Raw genomic sequence first — 17,414 nt, 5'->3', positions numbered from 1 at the left:
CAATATTGAGCTTTCCCCAAGATTGTTCTTTTTACAAAAATACATTTAGCATTGTAACCCAGGTTTACTTCCAAGATTCTTATAAATGGATTCCTACACTCATTTATACATAATGATGACTATGTGTGAAGACGTTTTAGCTGGACTTTGTAGTCATTTACCATATAACATTCCAGGAACCTTTCAAAGTCAATTGAGTTTATATGGAAAAGTTGGGCCATTCTTGCTCCCAGCTCAATCTCCAAGCTATTTTTACCCATTCGACTGACAGATCAAGTGGCACTGATCAGCACACCTGCTTCTCTGCGCTGAGAAGGAGGTGGAGCAAAAACTGGAGCTCATACATCAATGTGTCACTGGCCAGAACAGTCCAGCAGACCCTTGGCAACAACTCCTGCCAACAAGGTCCTGACCAGACTCCACCCTGACATCTCATGTTCGGTTTCACTTTTATGGACTTAGTCCAGCGTTTAATTTTTCTTAAAATTGAATAGTCCGGAAATTACGGACTATAAGTCGCGTTTTTTTTCATAGTTTGGGTGGGGGGGCGACTTATACTCAGGAGCGACTTATATATGTTTTTTTTTTTCACAAATTTTTACTTGATCATTAAGACATCACTTACAAGTATAGTTGACCACTTCCCATGTTATTTTTAGTATAGTTGATCACTTCACATGCTTTTATATCTTTATCTTGAACATATTCAAAACATAAAAAATAGAGAAAACATCAAATAAATCAATTAACACTTTAAAGCACCATATCCAAGTCCACTGTCTGCTGTATGTACACTTGCTCCATTATTTTCTCCTATTATATTTATTATTATTATTTATTATTATTTGTGTATTTATCATTTATTCAACACTCTTATTTATTCATTGTTTGTGCCTTCTTGTTTTTTTTTTGTGTTGCTTGTATGCATATGTGTACTATCTCACCAAGGGATAGTGGAAACGTAATCTCAATCTCTTTGCGTGTCTTAGTATATAAAAAAAAATCAACGATAAAGCAGACTTTGACTTTGATAAAACAACCAAAAAAATATATATTTTCAGACGAAACTGGATGAGGGCGCTCTAAATTTCACCGTTGGCCGTGACTCATCAACTGGGTGGGCTTAAGAAAAATGGCACCAAAAACATATTTTGCAGGTTACAAACTTCAAGTTGTAAAATATGCAGCTGAAAACAGTAATCGAGCAACAGAAAGAAAGTTTTGAGAACCGTGATGTACCAATGGATTACTATTTCAAGTGACGTCAGTAGCGCGGCGCGGCGGTTGTTTACATACAAACGTGCCCACACAAGGACGATCGGCATCATTAGCGGTGATCATTTCTAAGTGACACGGAGGACAAAGAGTTTGAAGGAATTAAGGATTTGGAGTGACATAGAAGGTTTGAAAAACTATTATGGCTTTTACGCACGCCCGGTCCTACTCTACTGAGTCGGGGGCCGGCGCTCGGCCGAGTGGTTGTCCGCGAACGGTGCGCGGGGCTCGGACATGGCCATTACGCACGCCTGGTCTGTCTGGAAGTCCACGCCGCCACACGCTTGGAAGTTTGTTTTGTTTAATAAAGAGCCGTTTACCAAACCCACGTCTATCCTTGTACTTTGTTAACGCTACAATATAGTTATATAGTAGATCTGTGGAATAAAGACGAGGCTGACGTCAGGGCGCACGCGCGGCGATGTTGACAAAGGACGAGGAATTTGATCGTTGGATTTAATGGATTTAAAGTGCACGGATGGTTTGATAATATTATTGGCTTGTATTATAGTTATTTGAAATATAGTTTATCTATCGTTATATGAGCCTGTGGAATATTTCGAAGTGCAAGCGCCCTCAGCCGTGCGCACCCATTGTTGACAAAGAACGATCGATGGATTTAATGAATTGAAGTGACACCGATGGTTTTATAAACATGTTATTCATGTAATAGTTGTCCTTAATCACTCTATATGTTACGTCAGGCCCGTTCTCAGCTCTTTGTTTGTGTTTGTCACGTTAGCATACCTATCGTTTAGCCTGTTGCTATCGTATTGAACGATTGATGGATTTAATGAATTGGAGTGACACCGATGGTTTTATAAACATGTTATTCATGTAATAGTTGTCCTTAATCACTCTATATGTTACGTCAGGCCCGTTCTCAGCTCTTTATTTGTGTTTGTCACGTTAGCATACCTATCGTTTAGCCTGTTGCTATCATATTGAACGATTGATGGATTTAATGAATTGGAGTGACACCGATGGTTTTATAAACATGTTATTCATGTAATAGTTGTCCTTAATCACTCTATGTTACATCAGGCCCGTTCTCAGCTCTTTGTTTGTGTTTGTCACGTTAGCATACCTATCGTTTAGCCTGTTGTTGCTATCTTTAGCCTGTTGTTGCTCGTTCATGACTGTTTTTGGTGTGGGATTTTGTCGAATAAATTGCCCCCAAAATGCGACTTATACTCCGGAGCGACTTATATATGTTTTTTTTTCACTTTTTGGGGCATTTTATGGCTGGTGCGACTTATACTCCGGAGTGACTTATAGTCCGGAAAATACGGTACTTGGAATATGTATACATAATTATAGCTCAATATGGTTGCTTTTAGCATTAGCCCTTCAAACATGCATTTTCTCCTGCTGGTGGTGGTCTCTTTCTACTTGTTAAGACTTTATACTGTGTTAATGCCGTGTGCCCTTTAGAATCACGTGCAGCTCACCGCTGTTTTGAAAATTTGTTGCAGTCGGTGGATGTCACTACAACTTGGATTGGCTAGGACAACACAGGGTGGAAATTTTGCACTCAATGGCAAATTCCGGAAGCCGATTTTGCTTTTTTACTTTACTTATGTAACAAATTGACAATAATAGAGCCTGCTAGAATAAGGAAACCCAGATGAATAGATGATGCATTTAATTGTATTGCGACATCGATTAAGAAGACTGCGTCATTGGAGGTACGTACGTTTGTGGGCTTCTTTACAAACACATGTACCCCGCTGGCGCCTTTAAGCAACCTTGCTCTGCAGCAGCAGCAAAATCTGTGTGGCGCCATCCACTCCTCCGTGGTGACGAATAAATTACACTTTAAGAAGCCTGGTGGATCAAATATAGGGAAGCCCCACTACGGTGTCAGAACGTGATTAAATTGACCGATCAGGAAAGATGATCTGCGCGACCTAATGCGTCAGCCACTTGGTGCAACGGGACAGTCATCACCAGCCATCCCGCGTGTGTATAAATAGGCCTTGAGACACACCCTGAAATTGTATCCAAGTACCTTTGTTAAAAAAAAAAATATTGAAAATCACAACTAGTAGATATGTACGTATTTATGGACTGTTTGCTTTCTTCTCTGATTAACTCCAACCCAGAAGCACAGAGGTTGATGTATGGAAAGGGATACGTTGACCTCCTTAACACATTAACTTATCCATCTATCCCTTTCAAACCACGTATCATGTTCAGGGGAAGATGGAGTCAATCCCAGCTGACCCGGAGAAAGAACTGTGTGTGCGCGTGTGTGCGCGTGTGTGTGCGTGTGTGTGTGTGTGTGTGTGTGTGTGTGTGCGTGTGCGTGTGCGCGTGCGCGTGCGCGTGTGTGTGTGTGTGTGTGTGTGTGTGTGTGTGTATGTGTGTGTGTGTGTGTGTGTGTGTGTGTGTGTGTGTGTGTGTGTGTGTGTGTGTGTGTGTGTGTGTGTGTGTGTGTGTGTGTGTGTGTGTGTGTGTGTGTGTGTGTGTGTGTGTGTGTGTGTGTGTGTGTGTGTGTGTGTGTGTGTGCCTGCGATGAATGACCACTCCTGTACCAACCCAGGCCTGTTTGTCCAACTGTGTGTTTATGGTACGTGTGGGTGTGATCTTTACAAATTATTGACCAATCTAAAGTGTTGAAAATAGCTTGTTTTTTTCACAATGCAATGCTCATGGTTGAACTTGCAATTTTGGTGGTCTATTGGAAAGTGATGATTTTGCAGATACGTAGATTGCCACATCTCGTGCGCTTCATGACAGCGGTGGACCAACGTGTATTTGACCACCACCAGAGTGGGAATGTGTGAGCGCATAAATATTGTATCCACTGTAAAGCGTCTTTGAGTGTCCAGAAAAGTGCTATATAAATCTGATGCATTATTATGATTATTGATTGATGCTTCACTATACCGAATTTACTCACCAGAGGATTGTAGCATGCTGAGTTATAGTAAAAAAAGAAATAGCCTAATAGCATGAAATAGCTAAACTACATCAAAACTACTTCAGTGGGGAGGAGCCTTTTTGAAATATTTTTTAATAGTATATTGTGAATACTACTGACTTTACTACCACTTTCAAAGGAAAGTCTTGGACTATTGCAGTGACTTCATTGTAAACATAACTCAACAGCGTGCACTAAATCCATAATTTATCATAAATACAGATTTAGTCATCATTACCACAAATATTTATGACCAAAGTTCAGAACCGTGCAAAGAGGGTGAGGATGATGGGGGGGAATGTGACAGTGAGGTCGCACATCCAAAAGTAATTGACATTGGCTAGCTTTAGCTGTCAATCCACAGGAAGCATACAATGAGGTTTGTGACTGACTGGCCTTGGCATTGCATTCAAGGGCATGTGTAGAAATGCAGTTGCAACATAATGGACAAGCAGTTTCGAGCAGGGATAATTTTGATTTAAAGGTATTTATATCAAATCCTCGTGTCTAGATATGCTAACAATACATCTTTCAGCTCATCCATCCATTCGCTTGTGCAGTTAAAAGGTACAATATTTGACATACAGACTATTCATTCATCCATTTTCTATACAGCTTGTCATCATTAGTGTGTAGTTTTCAGAAGCCAATCCCAGATGACTTTTGGTGAGAGGTGGTGTACACCCTAGACTGGTTTCAAGCCAATTGCAGTGGCACGTATATTATTTAGGGTAAATGGCCTTGCCATGAAGTAGTGAGTGGGCCAGCCAGTCTGCCCATCAAGCCAATTATGAAAACCACTGAAGGATGAGGTTATCAAGAAGTGGTAATGCCATCCATGAACGGTTCTCAAGACTTTTATGACAGTGGCAGTGTAGAGATCTGACAGATGATTCGCTTGGCTGCTAAACAGAAAAAAATCATCTACTGTATTGGCCCGAATATAAGATGATGTTTTTTGCATTGAAATAAGACTGAAAAAGTGGGGATCGTCTTACATTTGGGGTCTAGACAATATAACCATTCACGACACTAGATGGCGCCAGATACCTTTAAAGCGAAGTTACATCACCGCGCCTTACGTCTCGCATGAGTTACCTCAGCTTATCGCGATTGTTGGAGCTTGTGCGCAGCGGTAAGTTAAAGTTTGCAGGTATCAACTGAGTATGTTGTTGCAGGGTCGTCTTATATTCGGGCCAATACAGTAATTAGAGTCATAGCAGAAAGGTGACAGTTTGCGAAACAGCAAAAGCCCTATCATACCAAAACTAAGCACCGAGAGGACAAGTGAAGTCATCCTCCTTTAAAAAGCCACACCGGTTTCATTCATTCTCTACTGCTCATCTGGTCTTGGGTGGCGGAGGCCCCTCTCCCTGTTTTGTGCTCACCCATCTGATGTATTGCAGTGTGAAATCGTGGTGTGTACTATTTCAAAACTTCCAGAACTGTCCGACAGAAAGTGCAATATACCTACTAATTATTTTCCTTTTTTCTTTCCTCTCTGTGCTGTGTGCTGTGTGCTGGGCCTTACACTTCGGCTGTTAGGTGAGTCTTAATCTTCCTTCACAATGAAAAGAAAAATAATATCTCCAACAGATTCTTTCTTTCTTTCTTTCTTTCTTTCTTTCTTTCTTTCTTTCTTTCTTTCTTTCTTTCTTTCTTTCTTTCTTTCTTTCTTTCTTTCTTTCTTTCTTTCAACATTGCTTCACTTTTCATCACGACTTTGTTTGCCATAGGGAAGTTCGGGGCAATGGCAATATCCTCAGTAGTGATCTTTTGTCAAAATATGGCTAAGTACAGAGCAGTAAAAGAGATTTCATTTTGCAACTTGTCAGTGTACAAAGCTGCATGCAATCTCGATTGCTATGTTTTTACAGGTTCAGTCTGTTTGGGATGCATGCACTGGCTATTATTGCGGTCAGATAAAGTCAAACTCTTTTCAGCTGACCTGATCCTATCTCAAACAAAAAAAAAGTATATAGCGTTCCAAAGCCTCTCTTGGGTCAATCCTTTCCTTTTGCTGCACTTGTTCACTGTGATGTACTGGCCTAATAATCAGCGCAACCAACCAAAGAACATAATGTGAAACACCTAACACTAACCCAGGAGAATCTGCTTTATAGAGAAGTAAGTCGATTGCAAGATACCAAGAAATAGCAAACATGTTCCTCTGGGCCTTTTGCCTGATTGTGTACTTCCCAATAGTGCAAATCAGCTGCTGAAACAATCTCTTTTTAGACAATTGTCCATGTCTCCTCTGCCAAAGAAAACATGCTTCATTGGTGTGGTTTGATTTTTTAATGTTAGTAAGGCTACACTTTATCTAAAAATGTCATCCTGATAACGTTTTTGAGGTTAAGATTTGCAACTGGGAGAAACTGCAAATTCCACACAACAAGGCCTGATTTGAATATATGACCTTAGAAGACTGAGGTGGAGGATTTGTGATGAAGAGAAAGCATGCATAAGCACTGGGAGAAAATGCAAATTCCACACAGCAAGGCCTGGTTTGAATATATGACCTTAGAAGACTTAGGCGGATGTGCCAACCAGTTGTCCAACGTACTACTAACTTTAAAGAATGATTTTGAAATGCATTCACCGAGTATCGATTATCTGTTCAGTGATCTCCTCTCCGGAATACTTGAGGTCTTGGGGCTTTCTGTGTAAATGTACAGTATAGCCCTTTAACTCGCTGAATTTTTGAGTTTGAGATCTCAAATTTGAATCCGAAGTACCCACATTTGTTTACTATAAATGGCAGTATGGCACTAGTTCATACCACTCTAAAAACATCACACACCTCACGGGGTGATGTAGAAGACATGATGGTCTTTTCTTCCAAGCTACCCCACAAAGGTTGTAGCACGTACTAGGGTAAAATGTAACAGATAGCCCAAATGCTAAAAACAGAGGGCAAATCCTGGGATATACTTCAAAAAGAGCTCGGTATGAGTAAAATAAATTAATTAAATATTAATCCTAATTTGTTGTCATTATTGATGAATTGAAATAAATGTAAATTCCACAAATCACCCCATCGAAGCTGTAACTCTCAATGAAGTCTCCAAAGCCGTTGAAGAAACCTTCCACATTTGTTCGGTTAAAACTTATGTCCCATGTAAGGCTAGATGCCTCTGGACTCCTGTACATTGAATGGCACCTACACTAGCATTCAATTCTGCTCTATTTTTCGGTGACTAACCCTGTCGTGTGTCACAACCCAACCCACCCCTATTAGCCATTGTTAAGATACCTGTATTTTTATAGTGATTTCAAATTAGCCAGGAAAGAATGCATCACATTTTACCTGAAAAACTAAAACTGATTGTAATATAGGTTGCACAATTTTATCTGCAATAGTATAAAACTTATAGTGTTGGCCAAAAAATTACTTTTATACCTCCGAATCCTTTTCATCTGTGTAAAATCTGTATTTTGATAATCACCACATGCAATTAGGGTGGAAGTAGGTAAATACTAAAATGATCATACGTCACATATCATCCCAAATGGTGGAATTGGTGGTTACAACTCTCCCCATGTTACAACCACACCCGGTCTCCACTATATGAATGTTTGAGAGTTATTTGCATCAAGTTGCCAAACTTGCACCATAAACACAAGCAAAGATTTCTGATTAGTCTGTTGGAACCGAGCTGCATATTGGCGTTTTACTGCATTGATGGTTTTGGCTCACAGAGACGGTTTGATGAATGCCTTGACACATCTGTGACCATTATTTCAGAACACTTCAGCAAAATCAATAGAGTTTTTCTCTGGCTGCCTCAGGCAATGATACTCATGAATGCTTTATTTACCTCTTTGTGTGTGAACATTCGAAGCACTATTCAGTGTTGACTAATGAATTAACTGGCTTGCCAAATACTCCAACTATGGTGCAAAACAGTATCTAATCACCTCCAAATGTCACGCTGACTTTTGCACATTAATATTCTATTCACCTTCTACCTCATCAATAATATGTAAGTTTGAGCTGCCAGGTGACAAAACAGGGAAAATGTGTGTCCCCATGCTTTCAAATGGGGCCATTGAGGCCTGGAGGCAAGGATGGTCACTTTTTTTTTTCTCCCCTCGCTTGTATCTTCAACGTAATGAGGCAGATGTCAGTCAGGCCAAATGAGGTGCTTCTCTGTGCCTTGTATTCCAAATCAAATCAGGTCTCACCTTTATAATTGGCACTTGATGTGTCTGATAGGCACAGCACGCTGACATTCATTACACTTAATAATGCACTCCAGGCACCTTGTGCTGCTCCCTAAGCAGCTGTCTGCTCACATCTCTAATGCCATTAGGCGTCAAAGCTTTTGTTTCATGCTTTTGACACACTTCACTGTGGTTGTGGAGAGGGCAATCGCATGCTATTTTTTTTCTCTCTGCTTTCCTCTCACACTTTGCAGCCATACCCACACCAAAGGCAGCATTTGAAAAACCATGTCTGAGCAAGCTGGCTGTTATGTGGCCAGCATAACAGTCTTATCTGGTGAAACCGTCCTGTCATCAGGTGTGGTGCTCGTGAGCCAGGCCGGGTTCTGTTGCCAATCAAAGCCCACCGGACTGATACCCCCCCGCCAGGACTACGTTGCATATGCCGAATCCCAAACACTCTGCTAGCGTCGTGGACCAGCCTGTCCTCTCCAATCAGGCTTGCCAGTATTGCTGTGTGTGCAGGAAGCATGTCTGGGGAGAGTAAAGCTCCTTCAGCTCAAGGATCACAGGCTTCACTCTACTGGAAAATAAATAAATAAATAAAATCCACCCCCAGCTGCCTCAGATTCTGCCTTTTATCCTCTTTCTGGGCATGATATGCAAAACTGATTATGTGCTAATAATACCACATTATATTTTTGCACCTACAGTACATATAGTTAGTACACGATAAAAATGACGCTTATTACATTGTTTTGTTTCAGGTAAATGCAACTGATGAAATTATTCTATTCATAGTTTGTTATTACAAATCAACATAATTTTGCACAACTCACACCTTGCATACGGAAAAAAATAAACATGTGCTTTGAATTATAAAGAGATAAGAAGCAGAAAAGGAATTTAGTAAGTGATGTGCATTTAATGGCTAATGTGGGAGCTCCTTCAGTTGTGCCAGTTCTCTTTGAGCCTGCATTAGCCCACACACACAAAAAAAAAAAAAAATCTGGAGCTGTGTATTAATATGCAACCTTGTACTGCTGCAGAAATTCCAAACGCATTCAGGTGGATTTTGGTATTTAGATATTTGGAAAACCTTATTTTCGTTGTTGATGAGGTTGGAATAAGTGTAAAAACTGGTTGGTGACCCCTGGGATACAAGGCAGCAATGAGATATTTTGTATTAATGTGACCCATAAGAGGATAAGAGCAGTCACATAGTAATAGCAGTCACACCACTGCCACTCTTCATTTTGTTCCTCATTCGGGGCTGCATGCTTTGGTCGTCACAGCTGAGGAAACAAGAAACTCTACACCAACATTTGGCACATGAGTCCGGTCTCAGGCCGATGGACCCTGTTTGAAGTAGCTACTGATGTGCTGTTATTTATGCGGAGCAAGACCACAGAGACCACAAGCAGAGCGCTGTGTGACCCACATTCAGCTTGGACTTGAAAGTGATGCACTTGCCAAGTTTGACCCTGAACAAAAGTACAATGCATTCCCAATTCATTCAGACTCCTCTGCCTGTCCAATCCAGTGCAGAGCATGATGAGTTTTGCCAAACGTGCAAAAGAAAGGTCTTAGTAAAGTTCTTAAAAATAGATATGTCTTAAGAAATAGATATTTCGTTTTATATGTGTGTCAAATGTGTATTATTTGGAAATAAGTGTTGTTCCACAACAGACAGCGGAATCAATTTTACGTGTTGCAGGGAATGAATCTAAATCTACACATACTGTATATTCTGACTGTACCTAATAAATGACCATGTGGTATTTTTCACATGTATTTGTTATCTTTATTAGTCCATTAGAAACATCTCTTTTTTAAATCTGTGTAAGTGAATAACATTTTTGTATGAGCATTTGCATTCAAATGTACCACCATGTGCTATAATATACCGTATTGGGCCGAATATAAGACGACCCAGATTATAAGACGACCCCCCTCTTTTTCAAGACTCAAGTTTGAAAACAATTGTTTGAACACCAAATTTAATTTTTATACAGAAAATAATTACAGTACATCTGAAACAAATGATTATAACAATATATTCAAGAGAAAAAGCATGTTATTTGGCCTCATTCAAATCATGCAAAACCTGTCCATCACATCTTAATATCTGAACATTTAAATATGTAAACTAAAGTGCAATCACATTTGTAAATGAATGGCTTCTGGTTTTTCAAATGTAAATAAAGCAATCTACTGTGATAAAACAACAAAATTGCAATAACTGCATTAACCATTAAAGTGAAGTCTAACTGTAATTGCAGTCTAGAAACAAATCTGAATAAGGAAAAACATCCATCCATCCATCCATTTTCTGAACCGCTTAGTCCCCACGGGGGTCGCGGGCGTGCTGGATCCTATCTCAGCCGTCATCGGGCAGTAGGCGGGGGACACCCTGAACCGGTTGCCAGCCAATGGCAGGGCACACAGAGACAGACAACCATTCGCACCCACACTCACACCTAGGGACAATTTGGAGTCTTCAATCGGCCTACCAAGCATGTTTTTGGAATGTGGGAGGAAACCGGAGTGCCCGGAGAAAACCCACGCGGGCCCGGGGAGAACATGCAAACTCCACACAGGGAGGGCCGGAGGTGGAATCGAACCTGCACCCTCCTAACTGTGAGGCGGACGTGCTACCCAGTGCGCCACCGAGCCGCCTTAGGAAAAACATTGCAATAAAACAATGCAAACTGCCACCGCTATTGTTGGGGAGCCTGAGGACTGTTGGCTCGGATGGTTATGCTCTTTTCGCCCCCGGGTGTCGGTCAGAACACAGGAGGGAAGAGGTGGTTCAGTTTTGATTGCTTTACTGAATTATTGGCAAAAAAGTAAAAGGCACTGTGGCTCATAGGGGCATACAGGCAAACTGGCAAAAGGGTATAAGCACGTTTGGTCGTAAGGATCTGAGAGCAGGTGTGTGTAGTGTACATGGGTGAGTATTTGGGTGTATGAATGTGATTCTTGTGTGTGTGATTATTGTATGAAGCGTGCGAAGGGTGTGTGGGTTGTGTGTGTGTGTGTGGTGTGTTTGTGTGTGTGTAGTGTGTGGTTCTGCAATAGATAGAAATACAGCACGAAAGTCAACGTTCAACTTCTGACGTCACACAACACTAGTAGACGGCACACATTACATAACTAACTGCGCGTAACGGTTCCGCTATACTAAATAACCATACATGAAATACTCTCGGCAACACATCAAACATAAGTCATCGAGACAACAAAATACATTTGCTGGCGACCGTTAGTCACCGTGCCGCTGCGTAACGGCTACTTGTACGATGTGAGGCAAATTTAAAGGAGCGCGCCGAAACTATCATTCAAATGGCGCACACACGAAACAAACCGCGATTAGACAAACAGCACAACAGTAGACAGTAGTAACAATGAAATGTATATACACACTTTGTGTCAAAGACGCACATGATCACAATAACATACTCAGTTGATACCAGCAACCTTTAATTTACCGCTGCGCACAAGCTCCAACAATCGCGATTAGCTGAGGTAATTCACGCGAGACTTAAGGCACGGTGAAGTAACTTTCCAACATTTTAATATCAACATAGGAACCTTTCTAACAGCTATTTTAATTTTTCTTCTTTGTGACAGGGGTTCGCTTTGGCCTGGGGAGTTAAGTTCACCATTCGCTTTAAAGATATCTGGCGCCATCTAGTGTTGTGAATGGGTATAATGTCTAGACCACGAATGTAAGACGACCCCCACTTTTTCAGTCTTATTTCAATGCAAAAAACACCATCTTATATTCGGGCCAATACAGTACTATGCTTCTGGACAGAAAAAAAAATCCCTGTCTATTCTCATAGTTCGATAAAACATTTTATTACTTGTAAAGCTCATTGTTTCTGACATGCTTTACCTTTGATGTTTTCTTCATCCTCATGCAATAACAGCATTGTTAGCACATACAAAGTTGAACTTGCCCACTTGTTGTCATGGAAACGATGACTCATTTATCAGCATTGCACAGTCAGACCCCAAACCCACATTCCTGTGACTTGGAAATGGCAGCACGTGATTCTTTCCAACTAGACTCATCTAGTGTCTGCCATAGTAAGCCGCGCGAGCTAAAATTCGGGGGAAATGCTGGTTTGTTCATCTTGTTTTAAATGAAATGTCCTCACTTCAATTGCCTGTAATAACAAAACAAATCCCATTACAATCTCATAAAAATCATGAAAAATCCATAGAGAAACCACACCAGACTATAAGCTGCAGGGTTCAAAGCTTGTTTAAAAAGTAGCGGTTTATAGTCCAGAAATTACAGTACTTTTGCGTGCTCGCATGATTTGGGATGCTTGGACAAAAAATAAAATGCTTACTGCCATGTAGTTGTGTATTATTATACATTTTAACTAACAATTGCATATTCATAATTACAACTAATCCTTCAAAAGCAACAAAAATAAAATTAAAATGTCATGCAGATCTGCATAACTGAGTCGGTATTTTGTTTATTTATATACGTGTTTAATACGACACTATGAGCATATTTAGTCATAATTACCCTTAAAACTGTTTGGTTGAAAATCGGACTGACCCAGGATGTGCAGTCAATTTGACCTTGTTTTGTACAAAAAATACAATTTGACCCAACTTCCTGGATCGGTCTAATTTTTCACCCAAATTGGGTTGTTTATAACCCGGCAGTGGCAGCACGGTGGAAGACTGGTTAGCACGTCCACCTCACTGTTCAGAGTGTGCGGGTTTAATTCCACCTCCGGTCCTCCCCGTGTGGAGTTTGCATTTTCTCCCCGTGCCTACGTGGGTTTTCTCCGGGCACTCTGGTTTCCTCCCACTTCCTAACCACCTTGTCACTAACGTTTCTCAAGATCAGAACCGCACTACAAGCTGTCTGTCAATCCCAGTTGAGGTTTACTTCAAACCCGGACAAAAACAAAATGGAACACAAATTTGTTGCATCAAATCATATTATTCCATCTCACAAAAATACTTTTCAAACAGCTGCTACTTAAACATATAGCAATACATATTATCAGCCAAATAAGACCACAGTGGCCCTAGTTGAGAATGCAGCACAAGCTTTGTAGAAGAGGAAAATACAGATAATGAATGTGGAAGGCAAAAGGCGATTTCAAACTCTTTTGCATTGCACTATTGATTTATTGCTATAGCCTTGTCTGCAGTGTCACTCATTCCCTCTTTTGAGTTTTAATTAAATCCCTGACTGAGTTTTCTTCGAAATTTCTGATTTCTTGCTGCTACGTCAATGGGAGCAAAGTGTCCAAAGACGATAGCCCATTCAATAAGTCAATTCCAACAATGCTTCAAGGCCCGTGTCCTTGCAGAGGAAATCGGCTCCACTATGGATGTCAGATGAGATATGTGCCCAATTGTAATCAACCATCCTCTGCATTTTTTTCTTTTTCTTCTCCTTTCTCCACTGCCTTCCCAAGATATGGTCTCATTTTACCAAATTACAATGTGATGTCTCTCATAATGGATTGTAATGAAGCTGAAATTATTCTCATTTTAATGAACATGGAAGTGGTAGGGCCTATATCACATAATTCCGCCTGAATATTTCATGATTGCATATCATTTACATTTATTTCATGTATGAGATATATTCATCTGTTGTGTGGTACAATATACAATCTACTGATTTATAGGAAAGATGATTTATAATGGGAAATTGAATTGAATTTTTTGCTTGTGTGCAGAACCTTCACTCATACACTCTAACAGCTGGGCTAGCCTCCATTTCACCTGCAATTCTAACACCTAATTCACTTTGCAGAATGCATGCGTTGCGGAGTCCGTACAGAGAGGTACAAATCCCCAACTTTTGGGAGGAATATGAACGCATCAGCAGTTGCAGCACAACACGTTATGTAGGCTCTATGCTTGTCCCAATGGGACGGATCCTGCAAGGAAAAGAAAGCAATAGAGTTTGTGTGTCAATTCACACCAGCTGTGATGCGTATGTTTTATTTGAGGAGACAAAAAAGAAAAAGGAAGGCTACTCGAATAAAAAGACATTGAAGGATTAACACTGGCCAGTGTCTCACTCACTGGATTGAGCTCAGACGAGGAGGCATTTGCCATCGACGCTGCCTTGGCTCTGTTCCTGCCAGACTGTTAAGTAGCTTTCGATGTTTAAATCCAAACGATAATGCTAATGTAAGATGAAGAGGAATGTCTACTTCCATCTCACAACGGTGCAAACGGCCCCATTACTCCCAATTCTACCAGTCTAACGTCTCGCAAAATACCAAAAGAAAGAACACTCCACCCATGAGCACAGTTGGACTTGACTTGCGCCCAGAATGAAAACAGGGCCCCAAAGGTCTCTGCACGACCCTGTGGAGTTGTATAGACAATAGGTGGATTGATAGATCACATTGAGCGAATGAGGGTCCGCAGGATGAAGTCGTTTACTTACTGATATAAAATTAGTTCTATTGCAGACTCAAGTTCTACCTTCATCTCTGATGAAATGGAAAGAAGAGCAACAGCCATCAGCTTCATTTCAGTCATCTGTCAAAAACGATAAACTCCAATTTGGTGATAGGTCATATGAAATAAAACAAGGGCCTCTCCGCAAAACCACCAATCAATTACCAAATGATATTGTCAGGAATCAATGTAAGCTCACACCTGAAAGATGAAATGCTTAATTGGCGTGAGATTGGCATATTGGCTCTCTGGAACAAAATCACCATTTAGTTCATGTAGCCTGTCATAGTTTCATTTTCTCATGATTGACTCTTGCTATGGGTTCAGCGCTTAGCTATGGCCGTTGTTTCTCTCTGTATTTAAAGAATAGACCATAAAGAAAGAACACATATAGCCAGCACCTGCCTCATCTGCCTCAATCTTTTAGTTTTGTAAAACACATGTTGGCATGCAAAGGTCTACCAATTTGAAATTTCTGAAATAACCATTTTGCTCAAATTACTAAAGTAATTGATATTTTTAAAAGGGTGGCATGGTGATTGATTGGTTAGCATGTCTGCCTCACAGTGTAGAGGTTGTGCGTTGGATTATGGCTCTGGGTTTTCTGTGTGGAATTGGGATGTTCTTCCTGTGCCTATTCTCCGGGTACTTTGGTTGTCTTCCCACATTCCAAAAACATGTTGACCTTTGATTGGCGTGCAAGCAAACCGATTGTGATTTCCACAAAATTGCAGTGGATGTCAATTGTTATTCATTCATAAATATGTCAACAGCTCGTATCAAGCCCTATAAATCATTGCAGGAATCAATTTGTTAATATAATTGTCATATATATTTTATTATACATTATCTCATTATATGTCTACGACCGCACGGCTCAAAAAGCCCCTTATGAAGAAAAACATATATGGACTTAGATTTCCCTCACCCGGACGCGGGTCACCGGGGCCCCCCTCTGGAGCTAGGCCTGGAGGTGGGGCTCGAAGGCAAGCGTCTGGTGGCCGGGCCTTTCCCCATGGGGCCCGGCTGGGCACAGCCCAAAAAGGAAACGTGGGTCCCCCTTTCCATGGGCTCACCACCTGTGGGAGGGGCCAAAGGGGTCGGGTGGATTGTGAGCTGGGCGGCGGCCAAAGGCAGGGACCTTGGCGGTCCGATCCCCGGCTGCAGAAGTGGCTCTTGGGACATGGAATGTCACCTCTCTGGCTGGAAAGGAGCCCGAACTGGTGTGTGAGGCAGAAAAGTCCCGACTAGATATAGTCGGACTTGCCTCCACACACAGTTTTGGTTGCGGTACAAGCCCTCTCAAGAGGGGCTGGACTCTCTTCCACTCTGGAGTTGCCCACGGTGAGAGGCGTCGAGCAGGTGTGGGTATACTTATTGCCCCCCAGGTGGGCGCCTGTACATTGGGGTTCACCCCCGGTGAACGAGAGGGTAGCCTCCCTCCGCCTTCAGGTGGGGGGACGGGTCCTGACTGTTGTTTGTGTCTATGCACCAAACAGCAGCTCAGAGTACCCACCCTTCTTGGGGTCCCTGGAGAGCGCTCCTTCTCGGGACTCCATTGTTCTACTGGGTGACTTCAATGCTCACGTGGGCAATGACAGTGAGACCTGGAAGGGCGTGATTGGGAGGAACGGCCCCCCGATCTGAACCCAAGCGCTGTTCTATTATTGGACTTCTGTGCTCGACACGGATTTTCTATAGTGAACACCATGTTCAAACGTAAGGGTGTCCATCTGTGCACTTAGCACCAGGACCCCTTGGCCGCAGTTCGATGATCGACTTTGTAGTCGTGTCATCGGATTTGCGGCCGCATGTTTTGGACACTCGGGCGAAGAGAGGGGCGGAGCTGTCAACTGATCACCACCTGGTGGTGGGTTGGCTCCGATGGTGGGGGAAGACGCCGGTTCAACCTGGCAGACCCAAACGCTCTGTGAGGGTCTGGTGGGAACGTCTGGCAGAATGCCCTGGAAGAGCTTCAACTCCCAGAGCTTTTCCCACGTCCCGGGGGAGGCGGGGGACATTGAGTCTGAGTGGACCATGTTCCGCGCCTCCATTGTTGAGGCGGCCGACCGGAGCTGTGGCCATAAGGTCGTTGGTGCCTGTCGTGCCGGCAATCCCTGAACCCGCTGGTGGACACCGGCGGTAAGGGATGCCGTCAAGCTGAAGAAGGAGTCCTATCGGGCCGTTTTGGCCTGCGGGACTCCGGAGGCAGCTGACAGGTACCGGATGGCCAAGCGGAACATGGCTTTGACGGTTGCTGAGGCAAAAACCCGGGTGTGGGAGGAGTTTGGTGAGGCCATGAAGAATCACTTCCGGACGGCTTCGAGGAAATTCTGGTCCACCATCCGGCGTCTCAGGAGGGGGAAGCAGTGCAACGTCAACACTGTTTACAGTGGGGATGGCGTGCTGCTGACCTCGACTCTCGACATCGTGAGTCGGTGGGGAGAATACTTCGAAGACCTCCTCAATTCCACCTACATGCCTTCCATTGAGGAAACAGAGCCTGGAGACTCTGAGGCAGATTCTCCAATCTCTGGGGACGAAGTCACTGAGGTAGTTAAAAAACTCCTCGGTGGCAAGGCCC

The 17,414-nt window shown here is 42.3% G+C and overlaps 1 protein-coding gene and 1 long non-coding RNA gene across 5 annotated transcripts in view; both read left to right on the top strand.

Annotated features, from left to right (window-relative positions):
• unc5db (unc-5 netrin receptor Db) overlaps positions 1–17,414 on the top strand; it is a 176,574-nt gene that overhangs the window by 41,269 nt on the left and 117,891 nt on the right. The window lies entirely within an intron of this gene.
• On the top strand, positions 1,164–10,471 carry LOC148398368 (uncharacterized). The gene is made up of 3 exons (XR_015858512.1): positions 1,164–1,402; positions 3,475–3,847; positions 8,727–10,471. It is a non-coding gene; the product is annotated as an uncharacterized LOC148398368 (long non-coding RNA).

The sequence above is a fragment of the Syngnathus floridae genome, chromosome 5 (genome assembly GCF_059516105.1).
Source record: "Syngnathus floridae isolate MCC-2025c chromosome 5, RoL_Sflo_1.0, whole genome shotgun sequence".
NCBI classification, from domain to species: Eukaryota; Metazoa; Chordata; class Actinopteri; order Syngnathiformes; family Syngnathidae; genus Syngnathus; species Syngnathus floridae.
The sequence above is the reverse complement of the archived record's forward strand: the minus strand, read 5'-3'. Positions and strand labels throughout refer to the sequence as shown.